Source organism: Pristiophorus japonicus, chromosome 21, assembly GCF_044704955.1.
Source record: "Pristiophorus japonicus isolate sPriJap1 chromosome 21, sPriJap1.hap1, whole genome shotgun sequence".
NCBI classification, from domain to species: Eukaryota; Metazoa; Chordata; class Chondrichthyes; family Pristiophoridae; genus Pristiophorus; species Pristiophorus japonicus.
In genome coordinates this window covers 21,505,052-21,513,497 of record NC_091997.1, presented here as the reverse complement: position 1 = coordinate 21,513,497, position 8,446 = coordinate 21,505,052, and positions in this window count along the sequence as shown.

Below are 8,446 nucleotides of genomic sequence, written 5' to 3'. Positions count from 1 at the left end.
CTCCTGCTCCTATTTCTTATGTTCTTATGGCAATAACTTCGTTTGTGATTCGCGCACGAGTGATTTTTATAATGAGCTCTATACAGTGACTAATTTGGTCCTCCATTTAGATTAAATGACAGGTAAACAATACAAGCTAGTTCGCAGGCTGCGACTCTGGCCGAGAACGCTCTCTGATGTCAGAGAGCAACACAAGTCCTGGAGTGACCAGCTCCTGCCCTCCAGGCCCTTGGTGAGGCTGCATTGCTCCTGACCATCGAGCACACTGAAACTGGTTCTATACCGTACCTTACTGTACTGTAACACAACCTTGGCCTGTGCTCGTGCTATAAGTAGTTTGCACGTCTAGCCGAGGCCGCAGTTTCTAATTTTTTCAGTCCTTGCCTCTCTATGTCATCCAATAAACAGAAGTGATGACTCCGATGCTGAAAGGACTCAGGTAGTACATAAGAACATAAGAATTTGGAGCAGGAGTGGGCCATTTGGCGCCTCGAGCCTGCTCCGCCATTTAGTAAGATCATGGCTGATCTGATCTTGGGCTCAGCTCTACTTCCCTGCCTACTCCCTATAACCTTATCGTTCAAAATTCTGTCTATCTCCATCTTAAATATATACAATGATCCAGCCTCCACAGCTCTCTGGGGCAGAGAATTCCACAGATTTATGACCCTCTGAGAGAAGAAATTCCTCATCAGTTCGAAGTGAGCAAATTAAATATTCTCAGCATGGCGCACATATTACTGATATCTAACCAGTTCTGTTATATAGATTTTTTTGAATTTCCGAGTAAGCTTCCATTATCTACCACAGTGTATAAACCACTTTATGTTCTTAATTGCCTTATTTTCTGCCTTAGCTCTATTTTATAGTAGTTCCTGGTGCTATTTGCCTTTTGCCAGATAAGAAAGGCTGAAATAGCTTCGGGCCAAATATTCTTTCTAAAGCCATAAATTGCATAACATCCCAAAACCTTCAGGAGTGCTGTCCGACTGATGGGATTTAGCGTTTAATAAAGAGTAATCCATTAGGGATCGCATTACATGAACGCAGAGCTAATCAGTACAAATAATTATTCCCATGAAATGAAACCAGTAAGAACGAATACTTATTCACTCAATAAAAGTACTCAACTGTCAAAAGGAATAATTACTCACAAGGCTTGGTTGCTGAACTGAGCTATCTTGCTGTTTAACTTGTTAAACTGAGGAGCTTCAGTAAACCTAGATTAATAGATGGAAGTTTCAGCTTTTAAAAAATTCTGTCTGGGATGTGGGCATCGCTGGCAAGGCCAGCATTTATTGCCCATCCCTAATTACCCTTGAGAAGGTGGTGGTGAGCCACCTTCTTGAACCGCTGCAGTCCTTGTGCTGAAGGTGCTGGTATTCCCACAGTGCTTTTCGGGAGGTGTTCCAGGATTTTGACCCAGCAACAATGAAGGAATGGCGATATATTTCCAAGTCAGTCCAGTATGTAACTTGGAGGGGAACTTGGTGTTCCCATACGCCTGCTGCCCTTGCCCTTCTAAGTGGCAGCGGTCGCGGGTTTGGGAGGTGCTGCCGAAGAAGCCTTGACCAGTTGCTGTAGTGCATCTTATAGAAGGTACACACTACAGCCATGCTGCTGCTGGAGGGAGTGAATGTTGAAGGTGGTGGATGGGGTGCCAATCAAGCGGGCTGCTTTGTCCTGGATGGTATTGAGCTTCTTGAGTGTTGCTGGAGCTGCACTCATCCAGGCAAGTGGAAAGACACTAACCACAGAATACCCAGCCTCTGACCTGCTCTTGTTGCCACTGTATTATGTGACTGGTCCAGTTAAATTTCTGGTCAATGATGACCCTCAGAATGTTGGTGGTGGGGGATTGGGTGATGGTAATGCCATTGAATGTCAAGGGCGGTGGTTAAACTCTCGCTTTTTGGAGATAATCATTCCCTGGCACATGTGTGGCGTGAACGTTAATGCTACTTATCAGCCCAAGCCGGAATGTCATCCAGGTCTTGCTGCATGCGGGCATGGACTGCTTCATTTTATAAGGAGTTGTGAATGGAACTGAACACTGTGCAATTATCAGCGAACAGGCCAGAAGGTTCCAGGTTTGCTCCCTGCTCTGATCTGTAGCTGATCTAAGACAGCAACTGGGGATCTACAATTGGCCTCTGTACCTCTAGGCTGGGTGTGGGAGGAAATCAGTCAGGGTTTCCCCTTCAGATTGCTATTTGCCTCCTGGAACGAGTGTTTGGTCATTGGGTAAGAACTGTATCAGCTATGATGCCCTCCACAGTCAAATGGCCTGCAACACTGAGGATTGATCAGCTGGGTGTAGTACTGGAGGCAGCTGTGGAACTACACCCAGAAAGAACCAATGCCATGAGTCCCAGGAGGGCAGAAAAAACGCTTCAAGAACACCCTCAAAGCCTCCTTGAAAAAATGTAACATCCCCACTGACTCTTGGGAATCCCTGGCCCAAGACCGCTCAAAGTGGAGGAGAAGCATCCGGGCAGGTGCTGAACACTTTGAGTCTCTTCGTCGCGAGCATGCGGAAGCTAAGTACAAACAGCGGAAGGAGCGTATGACAAATCAAGCACCCCACGCACCTCTTCCTCCAACCACTACCTGCCCCACCTGTGACAGAGACTGTAGGTCCTGCATTGGACTCATCAGTCACCTTAGAACCAATATTAGTGTGGAAGCAAGTCATCCTCGACTCCGGGGGTCTGCCTAAGAAGAAGGAGGAAAGACAAACAATAAAATGGGATGGGGCAGGAAGAGAACGACAACAGAAATATTCAGTGATACTGGAAAAGTCACTCACCTAAAATCAAAAGAATTATTCAGCTCCTCTTTAACTTACACCCATTTCACTGCCGCCTCAGATTCCCCATAATGATGACATTTCAACCCCTTGGGCTTTCTACTTGCTGCAGCCTGAAATCACATCCCACTGCTCTGACAGAAAGTAACTTGACCTTCAGTCCTGGCCTATTGCCTGCAACAAAGCCCAGGCAAGCAACACAACCCAGTGAGACAGACACCTTAAAGGCAAGCCTCCCAGTTTAGAGGATGAACAGGTGTACATTTCTTTTTCTGACAGCATTGTTGGCTTGTCATCATAGTTCCCAGACATCACTGCACTACCTCTTTGTTATGTCTGTAATGTACCTATGAATGACTCCACGAGGCAATGTGTTGTACTCAAACTGTAGTGACCTTGGTCCTTTATTCGTAACTCCAGAGTGAGGCAGCCGCATGGTGGCTCCTCTTTTATATAGCTCCTGCCGCCAGGGCAGGAAACCCCGGTCTCCAACAGTTGCACCCTCTAGTGGTGCCAGCATGTATATACACAGTGTAAACCTTATTGATAGTATATCAGGTAAACAAGTCTCCATCTTATGCAACTATACAGTGATTACACAGAGAGTATATCTATAGTCTGCATATATAACACTCTTCAGAGAAGCATCTTAAAGCAAACCATCTTTAATGAGTTTTTCTTTATTCCAAGGCCCGGAATGGTGCTGTTTGCTGATGATTTCACCATTTTCATCTCCATTCACAACTCCTCTGGTAATGAAGCAGCCCATGGACTACATCCAGCCTTGGGTTAACAAATGCACCACATAAGAGCCAGGTAAAGACAATGTCGGACAAAAGGAAGCCTAGCCATGTCCACTTGACCCTTAATGGAACTCCCATTGCTGAGTCCCTCACTATCAACATCTTGGGGAAGGGAGTCACCAGAAGCTTAATTGGAGCAGATATATCAACACTAGCTATAAGGTTCGGCAGGAGCGTGATGGAATACCCACCGCTCGCCTGGATGGATGCAACCGCAAAAACACTCAAGAAGTTCACCACCATCCAGGACAGATCAGTTCACTTAATGGATTCCCCTGCCATTGGACACAATAGCTATCTCCTCCGCCACTGAAGCATTGTGGGTGCAGTATGTACAATCGGTGGGATACAGTGCAGCAACTCACCAAGGTTACTTCGACAGCGCTTCCCTCCTCTGTGTCCTCTACCGCCAAGGAACAGAGCCGCAATGCTAGTGATATCACACAGCATCCCGCCTTGGACATATATTGCGGTTCCTTCATCATTGCTGACCTCAGTATCCTGGGATTCCCTATCTAACACTATAGTCGGTGCACCAGCATCACAAGGTTAAAGGGAGAAAGCTCACCACCACCCTCAGTGTCAGCATGGCTCAGTAGGTAGCACCCTCGCCTCGGGTGACAAGGTAGGCAGCACTTCCAAGAGTGCAGCACTGCCTCAGTATTAGCCGAGATTATGTGCTCGAGTCTCAGGAGTGGGACGTGATCCACATTCTGATTCAGAAGTTAGGCTAGCACCTTAAGAAATGTGGACAGTGAGGAGATAAACAGAACCGGAGGCCATGAATAGTAAGTAAACGGGCCTGAGATTAGATTATTTTTGCAGTATAGAGCAGTAGGTACGTGGAATAAATTCCCCAAGCCAAACCTCCCTACAGAAGCAGTTAATGGTACATCAATGAACGATTTTATTTTAAGAAAGATAAAATGTCTCTTTGCGAAGCTGATTGAAGGCTTAAGATATGCGTGGATGATCAAACATTGCACTTTGGAACGTAATACTTCATATCCCGCTGCGATTATGGCAGATTCCTCTGTGGCGTGTATCTGGAATTGAACGTCACCTTTAATGTTCTGGAGTTTTGTTGAATTGTCTTTAGAGGATTGGGCAGTAATTTCCTAGAACTTTTTTCTCCTAGAATCTTATTTGTGGCACATCATTTCAATCAAGAGATTGGATTAAAGTTAATCTGCAAGTTTCTCAAGAAAGGAATGGGCTTGATGGGTTTTCATAAACCGTGCTCTTACGCATTGGAAAATTTTCATTAAAAAACACAATTTTAAAATTGTAAGTTGCATTCCTTCCTCTGCAGCTGGGGGTGAAGAAACTGAAACACACAATGATGGCACATAATACCCACAAAAGTCAGGCATCCAATAATGGAGGATATTTGTTCAAACTAAGTCAGACTCAACACTTTATACACTGCTGAACCGCACCATTCCAAAGTGCTGTTACAAATTCTGGGAGAAAAGGCGAATGAGCATTGAGTTCTATTATTAATCGGTAAAAGGTGATTGTGAAAACTTTTACTGACATGTTTCGACTCCTTACAGTGTAGATGCTCGCTTGCTTGGGTGATTACCCCTGCCATTTCACCATCGCTGGGTTGGGTTACCTCTGCTGAGGTTATTTATAAATCCAGGCCAAAGAATCCTGAAATAGAACAGACTAAAACAACATAGAAGCCTGCATTCAACACACAATATCCAAGGGTAGGACTGATTGCATATTTTTTTTTAATACATATAACCAATACTTTATTGGTAGTCACAAACTTTTTAAAATTGATCCAAATCTGGAAAAGATTGATCAATATTAAATGTGTTGAAAATAGACAAATCAAATCATAGAATGGTTACAACACAAGGGGCCATTCAGCCCGTTGAACCCGTGCCGGCTCTCTGCAGGAGCACTTCAGCTAGTCCCACTCCCCTGCCCTTTCCTCATCGTCCTGCAAATATTTTTCTTTCAGGTACTGAGCTAATTCCCTTTTGAAAGCCACGATTGAATCTGCCTCCACCACCCTTTCAGACAGTGCATTCCAGATCCTAACCACTCACTGCATAAAGTTTTCCTCATGTCGTCTTTGGTTCTTTTGCCAATCACCTTAAATCTGCTTTATCTGGTACTCGACCGTTCCGCCAATGGGAACAGTATCCTTGGAAGATTTTAAAATACCAAGGAATCAGCGACCAGATGGGAAAAGGGCCTTCCCCTGCAACATGAACCCAATAAAGTCCATTTGATTTTGAAGTGGCCATGGAACCTTGTTTCCGAGTTTTCTGTCCATGACGATGGAGGAAATTAAAAAACATTGAAAGTCCTAATCTGCAGACACGTTTATGAGGTATTATAGTAGAATCTTTATCTTTGCAGGAGCGGAGCCTTCTAATTGGGAAGCCAATCACACGGTATTAACGTTAACTCTGTTTATCTCTCCACAGATGCTACCTGACCTGACTCCAGCATTTTCAGAAGAAAAACTTGCATTTATAAAGCACCTTTCATGATGTTCCGAAGCACTTCACAGCCAACGAAGCACTTTTGAAGTGTAATGTAGGAAACAAGCACAACATGTTCCCACAAACAGCAATGTGTTAATGGCCAGATAATCAGTTTTTTAGTGCTGTTGAGTGAGATATAAATATTGACGACGACACGGGAGATAACTCCCCTGCTCTTCTCAGATAGTGCCTTGGGATCTTATACGTCCATCTGAGAGTGCAGTCGTCTCATTCAAAAGACAGCACCTCCGACACTGCCGCACAGTCAGTGGACTGCACTGGAGTTTCAGCCTACTCTTGGCCCCGATTTTGCGGTCAGCGGCGAAGTGACGGTGCTCGCCGCTGACCTCAGAGAAAGCTGCCCACAAAGATCTAGCGATCTCTGTGGCATCAACTTCACCCTACCTGACGTTAATTAGATTCCAAGTCTACGTGATCTCCAGTGTCCAGCAACAGTGATGTCATCTAAGCAGTCAATCGCAATTCAGAAAGTAAATCAGGAAGTAAAATGCACTGATTAAAATTTATAAAAAATAAAAGGAGAGCAAAATAAAGATTGGAACATAACAAGGGAATAAGGTAAAAGCTGAAATATTATAAACTTAAAAAAATAAAAATATATGGAATTATCATTCCACAAATCTAAAATTAGTTTTCCAGGGACAGAGAGGTTGTTCAGCATTAAATTCGCCATTAATAACCCAGTTACACCTCATTAAAAAGCTTAATTTTTTCAGTTTAAAAACACAGCTATATTAGTGCAAAATGAGAAGTTCTCGTGAGCTCAGTGATTTCTTAAAGATTGCCATCTGTGGGGTTTTCAACAACATGCCCTGTGGAGGAGCAGCAAATTACTAACAATTTCTGGATTTCCACATTTAACTGCGCATGTGCGGAAGCCAGAAAGGCATGGATTAATCAAGGACAGTCAGCATGGATTTGTTAAGGGAAGATCGTGTCTGACTAACTTGATTGAATTTTTTAAGGAGGTAACAAGGAGGGTTGATGAGGGTAGTGCATTTGATGTAGTCTACATGGATTTTTAGCAAGGCTTTAGATAAGGTCCAACATGGCAGACTGGTCAGAAAAGTAAAGGCCCATGGGATCCAAGGGAAAGTGGCAAATTGGATCCAAAATTGGTTCCGTGGCAGAAAGCAAAGGGTAATGGTTGCCGGGTGTTTTTGTGACTGGAAGGCTGTTTCCAGTGCGGTTCCGCAGGGCTCAGTACTAGGTCCTTTGCTTTTTGTGGTATATATATCATGATTTAGATTTCAATGTAGGGGGCATGATTAAAACATTTGCAGAGGATACAAAAATTACATGTGTGGTTGATAGTGAGGAAGAAAGCTGTTGACGGCAGGAAGATGTCAATAGACTGGTCAAGTGGGCAGAAAAGTGGCAAATGGAATTCAAGCTGGAGAAGTGTGAGATAATGCATTTGAGGAGGACTAACAAGGGAATACACAATAAATGGTAGGATAGAGGAACAGAGGGAGCTTGGAGTGCATGTCCACAGATCCCTGATGGTAGCAGGACAGGTAGAGAAGGTGGTTAAAAAGGCATATGGGATATTTTCCTTTATTAGCCGAGGCATAGAATAGAAGCGCAGGAAGGTTATGCTTGAACTGTATAAAAGACTAGTGAGGCCACAGCTAGAGTACTGCATGCAGTTGTGGGAACCACATTACAGGAACAAATTGATTGCATGAGAGGGTACAGAGGAGATTGATGAGGATTTTGCCAGGACTGGAGAATTTTAAACTATGAGGAAAGATCCGATAGTCTGGGGTTGTTTTCCGGAGGAGGCTGAGGGAAAACTTGATTGAGGTGTATAAAATTTATGAGGGGCCTAGATAGACTAGATTGGAAGGACCTTATTTCCCCTAGCAGAGGGGTCAATAACCAGGAAGCATAGGTTTAAAGTAATTGGTAGCAGAATTAGAGGGGATTTAGGGAACTTCTTCCATGCAGCACGCGGTGGGGGTCAGAAACTCACTGCCTGAAAGGGTGGTAGAGCCAGAATACTTCATTGCATTAAAAAAAAAAATCCTTCGATATGCACTTGGAAGTGCTATAAACTACATGGCTCCAGACCAAGAGCTGGAAAGTGGGATTAGGCTGGATATGTTTTTGGCCGGCACAGACAAGATAGGCCAAATGGCCTCCTTCTGTGCCATAAATTTCTATGATTCTGTTAAACCATGGGAGGATGAATCATTTCCCCTATTGAAGGGAGAAAGGGCAATTCTTTCTCGCGCTCGTGAAAATAACCACCAACCTCAGTCAACTCGGTTGTAGATGAAAGCTTTAAATGTAGAGGAGAAAGC